This window comes from Phragmites australis, chromosome 15 (assembly GCF_958298935.1).
Source record: "Phragmites australis chromosome 15, lpPhrAust1.1, whole genome shotgun sequence".
Taxonomy (NCBI): Eukaryota; Viridiplantae; Streptophyta; class Magnoliopsida; order Poales; family Poaceae; genus Phragmites; species Phragmites australis.
In genome coordinates, this window is record NC_084935.1 from 21,725,156 (window position 1) to 21,739,756 (window position 14,601).

The 14,601-nt window shown below is 43.8% G+C and overlaps 1 pseudogene; it reads right to left on the reverse strand.

The window, feature by feature from the left end:
- Window positions 1-281: 281 nt before the first annotated feature.
- LOC133892200 (scarecrow-like protein 9) lies at window positions 282-1,591 on the reverse strand (annotated as a pseudogene).
- Between the last annotated feature and the right edge of the window lie 13,010 nt (window positions 1,592-14,601).

Consider the following 14,601-nt stretch of genomic DNA (forward strand, 5'->3'; position numbering starts at 1 on the left):
AGCACAAGCTCTGCACCAATACTACTTAGAACTATATCTAAAGATCCTATGTATCTCTAAGCAGCAGCAAGACCACCTAATCAAGCATCTAATTTTACATGAAATTGTGAAGTCTCTACTTCCCCCTAGCTTATTAATTTCACCTCTAGTCCAAACCATCTTGAAATGAAGTATGCTGAACCACAGCTACTTGACAGTGTGTGTTGCACATTGGTAACACAGAAACATAAATATATCTACCATCATCAATATCTATAGTCCGAATGGATGCAGAAAAGCAACTATAATTCTGAGATAGCTTCATCTGCAAACCATGTGGACATGCCATAGAGTATGCGCCCCTTCCACCCTTGCAGGAACCACTGATGATCCACATCAATGACAAAGTCCTTATGGTACTGGCTCTTGACCTTCTCACACAAGATCTTAACAATATCTGGATACAACGGTAGCTGCCTAAGTCGTGCCCGGTGGTTCCGCACCTGCCATTGCTTATATGTCTCAGGACGCTCCACCCTCTCCAAGCCCTCGCAGGCTATGCCATTCAGAGCAGACCGGCCATTGAAAACACAAAGGATGTCAAACATTACAGAGTCATAGAACAGTGCCTTCCGGAACCGTGTTACAAAGAATGGCGCACTACATGAGCCATTCAAAACACAAAGGATAAACACATCTGGCCGCATCTTCTGGATGTTACTGAGGACCACATCCCTAGGGCTTGGGCTATATATATCGACGCCCTCATCCATCAAGTTTCCAAACTGCATGATACTATTGACGATGAGTACATCATCAGGGTCAATGTTCAGATCATCTACACGAACGGTATCCTACTTTGCCACGATGCTATGGAACTTGAATGGCACGCCACATTGGCGGGCGAAATTGCTGAGCCGGCGCCCCATCTCCTCAATTCGAACAGCTGGCCAGAACCCAGCTCGCCATAATTCACAATGTGCACCTTTTTCCTCCCAGCAATCGCCATGCAGATGGTCATGTTGGAGAACCTGTACGCCGTCATTTCGAAGCAGCAAGCTGCCAGGTACAGTTGGTGCGCTTTGAGGAACTCCACGACCGACGTACGCTTTCTCATGATCGACTTGTACACCCTGCTCCAGTCGCGCCTCCAGTCCCTCAGCAAAACAATGTGCTAACCTTTCATTGCCAACTCCCCATGGCGAGGAGTGCTGCCTGATTTGCCTAAGCAGTTCGATCGCACTCCGGCGGTCGTCCATGAACACGGCCTGCGCTCAGTGGATAAGCAATGTGCGCAAGTCCACAGCCTCATTTGAACTGTGCCTTGCCTGCGCCGACTTCCCATTGCCCTTCCTGGTGTTCTTCTCAGCCTCGCTGCCCATAGTGATACGCAGGCCCTGCATTTTCTCGAGACACATGCCGCACGTGCCGTATCCATCGATAATCATTTTGTCGACCATCTCCCCAGTTTCCTCCGGCTCGGGCACCATCACCTTGCTGTTCCTGCCCGTCTCGGCTTCCAAGTAATCCCAATTATTCCTGTTTCCCCCCCCCCCCTGCTATTACCACTTTCTTGGAACATTGACACTCCATCCACCACCCCTTCATCCATCAGTTGGCCGGCGGCAAAATGAGATACAAGTTGAAATGTGCTTTGGTTTGAGTATAATGAGTCATTGACAACGTTAGATTTGAGATGATTTTGGTTGGTACGAGCTTGTTTATGCGTGTTCTTGTTTATGGCTAACCAAAGTTTGAATAGAAGCAAAGTACTGTTTCAGAGTCAAAAAAAAAAACGCCTCACTAGAACATCCGATGTGTGGATTCTTGACCGCACCGGATAGTCCAGTAGTACGGTGAAGTGGGCATCGAAGCATTTTTAGTACTGAAGAAGAAATGAGAGCAAACACCGGATAGTCCAATGTTTCAGTGTGAGCATCGGAGGATATGCCGAACCTTTTGTTGCAGAGAGGTTGCAGAAGTGTGGTTCGATGGATTTGCTGATGAGAGGATTAGGCCCGATCTTCCATTAGGTAATGGTAAGCCGATTGGTGAAGACTCGACATTGACGATCCAAGGCTTCCGATCAGGACAGAACGTAACCCTTGCAATCGCTACACCACTGCTCTGTTGGTTATCAACCGCACACGGCACGATTGACCTCACCAAGAAGGCTAATTCCTGCAAGCGAATCGAGAACACAAGCAAGAACACGGAAGAACACAATCTGAAATTGCAAATATGATTAAGCTCACGAGTTGGGGTTTCACAAACCGAACGACGGTGAAACTGTTCAATGACTGATTAATCAAACAAAACTCAAAAATTCTATGACGATGGCTGCTAGATATATGAAGAGGGGCGTGCTAGGGTTTTGGGCAACCAGGGGGGCATCCACAACTTGGGCTTAGACCCGAACACATTTACAAGGCCCGATATGGCTCAAAATTATGACACAGCACATTGCTTTCATGACACAAAATAATCCAGCATGAATATGGATCTGGGACCAGTACCAAAACAAATCTATTTTCCTTAGCTTTCCAACGCATCAAAGAACACCTTATTTGGACTCCATATGAAGAAGTTATGACCATTTTAGTGCGGCACTGTCTGCTGAATCCGAACTGAGTTCCGACTCCGACTTCAAGTTAGCTTGAGCCCCGTCTGACTTGGCTGTTCCATAGGTGCTTCTCCCATATTCCTAAGCATAAAAAATTCACAAAAATTGAGTAGCATCCCATCCTTATAATTAGTAGTATGGGCAGAGAGTAACGAATTCACCTCATGAGTTAAACAACGTGCACGAGCCCGTGTAATCGGTCCTTGTAATGGATCAATCACTGGAGGATCACTTGTAGCATGTGTATCTAAATAAGTGATGTCCTCATCATTTGCACACGCTGGATTATCCGGTGATGGGCATGAGTTTACCGGAAGCTTCCACCGGACCTTTTCTTGCAGAGAGCAAAATTTTCCTAAAATAGGTAATTCTACACTCACAAGGATGGTCTGGTGTTTAGAGGCAAAATACGTCGGATCATCCGGTGTTCACATTTTCAGTACAATATATTTTTGAATTGAGGATTTGTGATTTTGGTTTTGACCTAACTTGGTTTGGAGTTGGAGAAATATGTTTCTTTATATCATAGTGTGCATGTAATAGTTGCAACTTGGCGGTTGACGGCGGGATGATTGGGACCAAGCGGGAGGCTTGGTGCCGGACCATCAAGGAGGCTGGGCAGAGTCAAGGGTGATTCTAGCTATACACGTGTAGGTCAAGCAAAGCATGAAACGGAGAATGAAGACAGTGTGTTGACAAAGTCAAGCGAAGGGGATACCAGTGCAAGTGACAAGGTGGCCCTAGGGATCGGGAGTAAGAGAGACTTGCTGCGGTCAAGATCGCAAGACAAAGGACACGTGTCATCATCAGGGCGCTCGCTTCAGGTGGAAGCAAGTGGCGACGAGTCACACTTTGAAAAGCTTGCTAGGGTTCCGTGGTTTGGCATTAAAACCATGGGAGGACTTGAGCAGTATGTGGCACCATCGCGAAGCTTGCGTCGAAGCGAAGCTAAGTCGTGAAGATGCCCTGACCACTTGATGAATGTAGAAGAAAATGGACTAAAATGTCCTCGGTGATAGGTAGGAGTGTACTACAAGAGAGGGGTATTTTCGAAAAAGCTAGAAAATTTAGGGATCAAGTTTTCTGGCCTATAAATAGAGGGGTTGAGCTATGGGAGGACTGAAACTAGGCACTTGAGCCCCTTATGTCACCCATTTGAGAGCCTAGTGCTAGGGTTTAGAGGAGAGGAAGATGAGTGCTTAGCCTATGTAATAGGTGAGAGTTTATGAGAGAAAAATCCTTGTAATCCATCTCAAATAGGACTGATCTTTTTGAGTAATACAGTTTATGTTTTTGCATATGCTTGAATTCCCCTCCTTCTAGTCTCTCTATTAGTTCCCTTACAAGTTTACAAGTTTTGCTTTTTCGGTTGTGTTTTTCTTGTTGATTTCATTTTTGCCTTTGATCTGCAACTTTTCAAGGAAGTTGTTCTTCTTGTTGCTAGAGGCATAAATGTTCATATACTCTTGTATTTGAGAGGATCTTGAATTCTCTTGCCTCTAGACCATCAACTTGAAGAGTTGTTTCTTTTAGTGATTGCCTTTTTGCTTTGTTATTCATTCAAGTTTCAAGCTTTTGTGCACAAAGACACATATAATGGTCTTGAATAGAACCTATGGTTCATATTCCATCCGTGGAGTCATGTTGCTTTAGAACTTTCTTTCTCTCTTTGTCTCTCTAAAGTTTATGCTTCTGTTTGTATGTTTTCGAGGGGCGTTGGGTGAACAAGGAGTAGGTCATCTATTTCGCAAGAAATTTGTAAGAAACCTATCCACCCCCTCTAGTCATTGTCTTGGTCCTACAATTGGTATTAGAGCTGGCTTGATCACTTATTAACCTTAACCAGCTTTGTGATCTGTATGCGATATGAAGAGAAGTGGGAAGATTCTATTGTTCGATGAAGAGATTTTTTGTACTAGAAGGTGCGCATGGAGGCTTATATTCTAAGCTAAGGAAGTGTAATATGAGAAGTAATTGATTCCAACTACGAGGTCCCTGTTACTCGCATGACTCAGGTTAAAATCAAATAGTATGAGGCCAACAACAAGGCTAGAAATATTTTATTCACTAGCCTGAGTCGGAATGAGTTTGACAGAGTTCAGCACCTCTATACTACCCAGTAGATCTGGACTACTCTAAGTGTCTTCCATGAAGACACTTATCAGATTAAAGCCAGATACCAAAATACTTACAAACAAGAATACCAAATGTTTGTGTAAGGGCCCAGTGAATCTTTGGATGCTATGTTTGCTCATTTTGATGGAATTGTGAGCAACCTTAGATCCACTGGTGTGTTATCCTACTCTGACTATGAGAGGGCGATCAAGCTTCTCTATGCTCTTGACCGTAGCATATGGAAAGTGAAGATCTCGAGCATTGAAGAGTCACCAAGTTACGACATGTTAACTTGTGATGAACACTTCAGCAAGCTCAAGTCTACTGAGATAGCCAAGGCAGCTCAGAATGGCCTCAAAAACCCCCTGTCTCAGAATATGACATTGGTTTCTAGACCAAATGGTGGCAATTAGGCTAGAGCTAGCTTTTCTTGTGCTAACACCTCACTCACTGAGTGGTTTGCTTTGTCTTCCTTGGTTTCTATCACAGAGGAGCATGTGGATGCAATGGATGATGATGACCTCGCTCTCATCATGAATAATTTCACCTGCTTCTACAACAACAGGAGAGACCGGAGGAGAGAGGGCTCCCGTGCTTGTTTTGAGTATGGTGATACCACTCACTTCAAGGCGGACTACCCCAAACTCAAGAAGAGGGACGACGGTGATCATGACAATAACAAGCACAAGAAGAAGAACAAGAAACCCTTCAAAAAGAACCACGATAAGATGGCCAACAAGTGGTCAAGGTGGCTTCTAGGGCATTCGTGGCAGCTCTCAGTGACATTGACACCTCATCAAGCGAGTTGAAGGAGCTTAGGACTAAGTATCAGTTTGTTTCTTCTGAACTTGAGTTTCTTAGGTCCAGGGCCAAGGTTGAGGATGAGAATTGTGAGAGTTGTTTGGTTGTCATGAGTGAGTTTGCTGAACTTCAAACTGTGCATTCTCAAGTCGCTAGTCGGCTTGAGACTACCGAGAAGAAGCTCCTTAAGGAGGAGTCTAGACCTACTCTATTAGGCGCTTGCAAGAATTGTCCTTTGCTTTCAAAGGATGCTGAAGTGAAAGACAAGCGCATGAAGGAGCTACAATTTAGATTAGAGAGTGCTGAGTGTTCTACGGATATGCAGCCTAAGTGTCCCACCTGCATGATCCGTAAGTACAAGCTCAGCTGGGTTAAAGGGCAAGTTAAAAAGCTCATGGCTGAGAATGAGTACCTCCTTTCTCTTGTCGAGAAGTTCTCAGAAGACAAGGGAAAAATAGATTTAATCTTGGCCAAGACTAAGATGTGTACTGATAAGGCTAGGTTAGCTTTGGATTTGGGATTTGAGAGAGTTGCTTACACCAGTTCTGGCAAGACTGTATTCACCCACCCACTACCCTAGATCGGAGAAAGCTAAGATCAATGCCTCACAATCCATGCCAGAAAAGAGCAAGCCTACACCTCAACCTACAAAAAAGAAACCCACACCCAAGAGAGCTCCACAGCCTAAGATGAGGGCACCTGTGAGAGGGCCTAGAGTGACTGGTAGTTGAGTTCCCGAGAGACGCTATCACTGCACCTACTGCTAGAGAAAGGGTTATCTTGTTGGGTTTTGCTTCATAGGAGAGATGAGAGGTTTGAGTGGGAGTGGAGTTTTAGGGACATGTACCACCCCTCTGTTGGTGTACATGAGCCTTTTCCTCGCTCCTACCCGTAAGTCTATAGCGCTTTTCAGTCTCTTCCTAGAGGTGTTGCCCGACGTTGATTTTACCATGACTCATATGGTTTTGGTCCACTTGTAAGAGGCTTTGAGTCCTAGTGCTTTGGTGGACCACGCGTTCCCCATCGTGATACTCGTCCCCAGCGTGTTGATGTTGAGTTGCATGCTCCTACTATTTTTTGCTTCAAGGCGAATGATCCAGTACTAGATTTCCAGGAGGTTTTTGACTAACCCAAGTACTAAGCCATCCACCTTCTATTCTTCTTCTATATAGGTGGCCTGGAGAACAAGTAGCTCATTGACTCCGATTGTTCGTGCCACATGACTGGAGATTCATCATGGTTCTCTAGCCTCACCCCAACAAAGCATCACGAGTACATCACTTTCGGGGATGATTGGAAAGGTAGAGTGAAGGCTAAAGGAACGGTAAAGGTAAATGAGAGTTTTACTCCCAAAGATGTGGCTTTGGTTGAGCATCTCGGATACTACCTGCTTTCTATATCTCAGTTGCTAGATGAGGATATGGAAGTGCGCTTCAAGCATGATACTTCTCAAGTTATTGATTCTTTTGGTGCTTTGATTTGCATGATCTCTTGAGTTAGGAGAGCTTTTAGAGCCAATTTTTCTAAGTTTTCTGGTTCTTCTCAATGTTTAATTGCTTAACCTTCATCTAAGCTTTGGATGAGGCATAGGAGATTATGACACATGAGCTTTGATTCCCTTACTCGTTCTGAGTGCCCTAGGCTTGATCCGAGGATCGCCTAAGCTTAAGTTTGAGAAGAACCTTGTTTGTGCTCCTTGTCGTATGGCAAGATGGTTGTCGCTCCTCACCCACCAGTCAATCTAGTGATGACTGAACGACCAGGAGAACTTCTCCATATGGACACTGTTGGTCATTCCCGGGTTCATTCGGTGGGTGGGAACTGGTATGTTCTTGTTATTATTGATGATTACTCTTGATACTCTTAGGTCTTCTTTCTTGTAAGCAAGGATGAAGTGTTCTCACACTTTCAGAGATTATCTTTGAGATTGTTCAAAGAACTCACAGGTGGATTGAAAGCAATTCGTAATGATAATGACACCAAGTTCAAGAACTATCTCTTTAATGTTTTCTGTCTTGAACATGGCATTGAGCATCAATTTTCTACCCCACTCGTTCTCAACAGAATGGCGTGGTTGAAAGAAAGAACCGCACTTTGGTGGACATGGCTAGGACGATGTTCGATGAGAATAGGACTCCTAGGAAGTTTTAGGCAGAGGCCATAAGCACATCGTGCTACATTTTCAATAATATTTTATTGCGCTTGATCTTGAATTTTTCTTCTTATGAGTTGCGCTTTGGGAGGAAGCTGAAGGTTTCACATTTGAGAGTTTTCGGTTTTTGGTGCTTCATCCTAAAGCATGGCAATCTCGACAAGTTCAAATCATGTTCTTCTAATGGTATTTTCTTAGGGTATTCTATTTATAGTCAAGCTTATAGGGTTTCCTAGATCTGGGAAGTTCTCTTTCACGAATCTTGACACTAACACCATCATGGAATCCTGTGATGTAACTTTTGATGAAACAACCTTATGTGCTAGTTCTGCCTTTGAGTGTGCAGTAGATCAAGAGATGAATGAGAGCATCTTTATATATGGTGACCTTTTAGCTCTGGTGATAATGAGGAAGATCCACTACTTCCCTCGACCACACCTACTCCAGATATGGCTCCTACTTCTACTCCAGTAGAGGTTCCTGCAGCCTCTACATCCACTTCAGCTGCTCTAAAGCCTGTACTAGCTGTGTTTGAGGGGGAGGTTCTCTCACGGTGTGAGGCCCCTCAACACATTCAGCGGCGACATCCCCAACACATGATGATCGGAGATATCGATGAGAGGGTAACGAGGTCCAAATATGCTTCTCGTGCTTATTTTACTAATTATGCCTTTGTTATTTTCATTTGAGCCCCATGATGCTAGGCATGCTTTATCTGATTCAAATCGAGTCAATGCCATGCATGAAGAGGTTGAAATTTTTTAGAGAAACCAAGTTTGGGTCCTTGTAGAGCCACCCCCTAATGTTTGCACTATAGGCACAAAATGGATTTTCAAAATAAAACAAGGGGAGGATGGGTCTGTAGTGAGAAACAAGGCTAGACTAGTGGCTCAGGGTATCACTCAAATTGAGGAGATAGGCTTTGTAGAGACCTTTGCACAGGTAGCTAGGCTAGAAGCTATTAGGATCCTCCTAGCATTTGTGGTATCCCAGGGTTTCAAGCTATATCAAATGGATTTCAAGAGTGCTTTCCTAAATGGCTTTATACAGGAAGAGATCTATGTCAAGCAACCCCCAGGCTTTGAGTACCCTAAGTACCCTCACAGAGTATACAAGCTTCAGAAAGCTTTGTATGGGCTTAAGGAAGCACCTAGGGCTTGGTATAATAGGCTTAGGACTTTCTTGTTAGAGCATGGGTATGTCATGGGGTCGATTGATAAAACTTTATTCACTCTCAGGCATGGTAAAGATTTCCTACTTGTCAGATTTCTGTGGATGATATCATTTTTTGGTGGCTCTTCTCATGCACTTGTAGCTAAGTTTGTAGAAACTATGAGTAAGGAGTTTCAGATGTTGATGATGAGTGAGCTCAACTTCTTCCTTGGACTTCAAATCAAGCAATGCAAGCAGGGTACATTCATCCACCAGATGAAGTCCACCTAGGAGCTGCTGAAGAAGTTTGATATGAGCGTCGCGAAGCCCTTAGCGACAATGATGGCTACCTTGACTGTGCTTGATCTGGATGAAGATGGTGAAGCGGTGGACCAACGGGAGTTCAAGAGTATGATTGGCTCCCTCCTGTACCTGATGGTGACAAGACCGGACATCCACTTCATTGTCTGCCTCTGCACATGCTTCCAAGCTTCACCAAGGATGTCTCACCGCCAAGCGGTGAAACACATTTTGAGGTACCTTAAGCACACTCTCGAGTATGGACTCTGTTTTTCTGCTGTCTCTTCACTTTTTCTTTGAGGTTTTTTCGATGTGTATTTTGCTAGTTGTAGAATTGACAGTAAGAGTACCTCTGGTACTTGTCATTTCTTGGGTACTTCTCTTGTGTGTTGGTCTTCTCGCACAAAATCCAATGTTGCGCAGTCTACTGCTAAAGCTGAATATGTAGCTGCTGCTAGCTATTGCTCACAGATTTTGTGGATGGTTGCTACCTTGAGGGACTTTGGTTTAGATTTGAAGAGTGTGCCACTTTTGTATGACAACACCAGTGCCATAAGCCTAGCTGATAATCCAGTCTAGCACTCTAGAATCAAACACATAGATGTGAGATTTCACTTTCTGAGAGACCACAATAAGAAGGGGGGACATAGACTTGAAATACATTAATACCCAACACCAGCTAGCCGATATCTTCACCAAGACTCTAAATGCTACTAGATTTGCCTATTTGAGGGGAGAGCTAGCCGATATCTTCACCCAGACTCTAGATGCTACTAGATTTCCCTATGGCATTGTGTGAGGGGAGTTGCCTTTTCATATACTCTATCTTACCTTTATTGTATTTTCATTGCATCTCATTATGTAAGATGATCATGGTAGTTGAGCTTTGACTTTTATGTCTTTAGCATTTTCACTTGCTAGACTTGAATTTGGACTGAATTGAGTAGTTGTGCGTAGCAATCTTTTAATCTTAGTCTCTTCTTGATGCTTTGACATGGAATATTTCAAGCAAGCTAGCTTTCCTTAAGATGAAATTTGGCAATTTTATGAATCATGTAGGCCATGAAATTTGGCAATTTTGTGAATCACCATGTTCGTAATTGCTTTGGCTTACTCAATGCTTGTGTTAAGGCTAGTTTGATGAATATCTTGCTCTAGGATTTCTTGGTTCAAAATAGTGGATTGGGGAACATTACACTATGTTTTCTATCTCTGTCAAATGTTTAGTCCATAATAGAACCTTGTGAAAAACTTGATAACTTGTGCAAATTGAATTCTTTTAAGAAATCAAGTCTTTTGTGCCAAAATAAAATCCAATACAATTGTCTTGAAGCCTCAAGGTGCTTGCCATACCTAGTCACGCGACACTTTGCTTAGATAAGAGGAAACTTCAGGACAAGATGAAAATGATAGAAACATGCCTAAATGTTAATTCTTTTTAATCATTGATCAATCTAAGTCTTCGTTTCATATGTGAGCATTTGCAAATCCTTATGTCCTGAATACTTGTTTGCCTTGTTTGAGATTGAAGTTATCTAGTTCTTAATGCTTGTATTGCCTCGGCACGAGTGGATGCTTATGTGGTGGTCACTTTTAATATGATTCGGCTATGTGAACTTAAATGCGCTAATAATTCTTCAGTTTAGCTTGTATAGCTTCATGTTCTTGTGACATTGTATCTTTTTGAGCCTTTGTGCACTTGTGAGTTCCACATTCTACTTCCCATAGCGCTTTGATGTTTCTAGCTTTTGCAAATGCTTTGTGGTATACTTGTGAAAGCTCATTAGGTTTGCATGTTTATGCATTGCATAATATATTGTCCTTGATGTTTGCATTGCCAAAGGGGAAGAGCATATGCACAAAGATGAGAATATACATAAATATGCTTCAAAGGGGGAGAAATGAGAAAATTTGCAACAAAGCTCAAAGAGAAATGAAAAATGTCCATTCATTAAGGGGGAGCTTTTGTTTTTGTATTTTTTGAGCTTTTCTTGCTCTTTTGATGTTTTGGCTTGTCTTTGACTCTCTTTGCCTTTTTGCAATCCTTCTTATGACAAGTGATGTGTTTTGCTCTTTCTTGAGTTTTTGTCACTTGGATCTGCTTCATGTCTTCAAACCAAAATATTTGTGTTTTGAGGGATGTCAATGCACTAAAAAAGGGGAAGATTGAGATACTAAGTTGAAATATGCCTTGGTTTGCATATGATGAGTCATTGACAACGTTGGATTTGAGATGATTTTAGTTTTCATGAGCTTGTTTGTGCATGTTCTTATTTATGGCTAACCAAAGTTTGAATTGGAGCAGACTGTTCCAGAGTCCAGAAAAAAATGCCTCATCGGAACATCTGGTGTGTGGGTTCTTAACCACACCAGATAGTCCGGTGGTACTGTGAAGTGAGCACCGGAGCATTTTCAGTGCTGAAGAAGAAATGGGAGCAAACACCGGATAGTCTGATGTTTCAATGTGAGAATTGGAGGATATCGCTAGACCTTTTATTGCAGAGAAGTTGCAGAAGGGTGGTTCGGTGGATTTGCACACGCCGGATTACCCAGTGATGGGCATGAGATCACTAGAAGCTTCCATCGGACATTTCCTTGCAGATAGCAAAATTTTCCTAGAACAGATAGTGCTCCACTCACCGGATAGTCTAGTGTTCAAAGGCAAAACACGCCAGATCATTCAGTGTTCACGTTTTCAGTACAATGTATTCTGAAGTGAGGATTTGTGATTTTGGTTTTGAACTAACTTGGTTTGGAGTTGGAGAAACATGTTTGCTTATCTCATGGTGTGCAGGTGATGGATGCAACTTGGCAATCGATGGCAGGATGATTGGGGTCAAGCTGGAGGTTTGGTGCCGAACGATCAAAGGGGCCGGACGAAGTAAAGGGTGATCCTAGCTGTACACGTGGAGGTCAAGCAAAGCATGAAACAAAGGATGAATGTAGCATGTTGACAAAGTCAAGCGAAAGGGATGCCGGTGCAAGTAACAAGGTGGCCCGAGGGATCGGGAGCGGGAGAGACTTGCCGGTGGTCAAGATTGCAAGATAGAGGACACATGTTATCATCAGAGCACTTGCTTCAGGTGGAAGCAAGTGGTGACTAGTCATGCTTTGAGAAGCATACTAGGGTTTCACGGTTTGGCCTCAAAATCATGGGAGGATTGGAGGAGTATGTGGCACCATCGTGAAGCTTGCGTCGAGGCGAAACTAAGTCGTGAAGGTGCCGCGGCCGCTGGAGAATGGAGAAGAAAATGGACTAAAATACCCTCTATAGTAGGTAGGAGTGTACTACAAGAGATGAGTATTTTGGGAAAAAGCTAGAAAACTAATGGGTCAAGTTTCCTAGGCCTATAAATAGAGGAGTATGGCTATGGGATGATTGGAACAAGCCACTTGAGCTCCTTGTTTCACCTATTTGAGAGCCTAGTGCTAGGGTTCAGAGGAGAGGAAGATGAGTGCTTATCCTTTGTAATAGGTGATAGTTTCTAAGAGAAAAATTCTTGTAATCTACCTAAAATAATGCTGACCTTTGAGTAATAAAGTTTATGTTTTTGCATATGCTTGAATTCCTCTTCTTTTAGTCTCTCTCTATTTGTTCCCTTGAAAGTTTTCCTTTTTCGGTTGTGTTTTTCTTGTTCATTTTCGTTTTTACCTTTGAGCTGCAATTTTTCCACCTTAGGAAGTTGTTCTTCTTATTGCTAGAGGCATAAACATTCATATACTCATGTATTTAAGAGGATCTTAAATCCCCTTGACTACATACCATCAACTTGGAGAGTTGCTTCTTTCGGTAACTGTCTTTTTGCTTTGTTATTCATTCAAGTTTCAAGATTTTGTGCACAAAGACACATGGAATGGTCTTGAATAGAGCCTATGGTTCATATTCCATCCGTGAAATCATGTTGCTTTGGAACTTTCTTTCTCTCTTTGTCTCTCTAAAGTTTGTGCTTCCATTTGTGTGTTTTTGATGGGCGTTGGGTGAACAAGGAGTAGACCATCTATTTCACAAGAAATTTGTAAGGCACCTATTCACCCCCCCTCTAGTCGATGTTCTCAGTCCTACACAAAGACACGCGACGGCTTGCTGTCTCCAGGTAGGTGCTCACCGGAGGTGGCCTCGAGGTCGATAGGATGCTATTGTTGGTGGGCAAGAACTTCTTGGCCTCTTCCATGCCCTTAAGGAACTCTAGGCTGAGCATGTCAATGTTTACCCTGTGCTAGCCACTAAAGAAGGTAGAGGCCAGCGTGCCATGTTCCCTATCTATAGCAGGCAAGGTGGTGATTGTCTCCTCCTCTGTGCCATCCAAGAACACTGAGCTCTGGATGGCCACATCGTCGCCATTCAGGAACGCACTGGCCTCATCCGCGCTCTAATAGAATCCTGCCTTGGTGCCGTCTAGTTCGAGCAAGAAGAGTTGGTTGACATCATCGGCGGTGAAGTTGTCGAGTTCGACTACCATGTCACTTGGAAATTTCTTTCTCTCTTTGTCTCTCTAAAGTTTATGCTTCCATTTGTGTGTTTTTGATGGGCATTGGGTGAACAAGGAGTAGACCATCTATTTCACAAGAAATTTGTAAGGCACCTATTCACCCCCTCTACTTGGCGTTCTCGGTCCTACGCAAAGACATGCGACGACTTGCTGTCTCCAGGTAGGAGCTCGCTGGAGGTGGCCTCGAGGTTGATGAGGATGCTATTTTTGGTGGGCAAGAACTTCTTGGCCTCTTCCATGCCCTTGAGGAACTCCAGGTTGAGCATGTCAATGTTTACCCTATGCTAGCCCCTAAAGAATGTGGTGATGTTGCTTTGGAACATTGTTTCTCTCTTTGTCTCTCTAAAGTTTATACTTCCATTTGTGCGTTTTTGATGGACGTTGGATGAACAAGGAGTAGACCATCTATTTCACAAGAAATTTGTAAGGCACCTATTCACCCCCTCTAGTCATCGTTCTCGGTCCTACACAAAGACACGCGACGGCTTGCTGTCTCCAAGTAGGTGCTCGTCGGAAGTGTCCTTGAGGTCATGAGGATGCTGTTTTTGGTGGGCAAGAACTTCTTGGCCTCTTCCATGCCCTTGAGGAACTCCAGGTTGAGCATGTCAATGTTTACCCTGTGCTAGCCACTGAAGAAGGAAGAGGCTAGCGCGTCGTGTTCCCTATCTACATCAAGCAAGGTGGTGATTGTCTCTTCCTCTGTGCCATCCAAGAACATCGAGCACTGGATGGCCACATCACCACCATTCAGGAATGCACTGGCCTCGTCCGCGCTATGATGGAATCCTGCCCTGGTGCCATCCTGTTCGAGCAAGAAGAGCTGGTTGACATCATCGGCGGTGAAGTCGTCGAGTTCGACTCCCATGTCCCGATATGGTGGGGACAAGAGCCGCTGGGAGACCTCAACTAGATCATAGGGCTAGGTGGTGTTGGTGAATGCGAGGGCATCAGAGGAGGACAGTGAGAGGGTGAAGGTGCCGCTTCCGTTG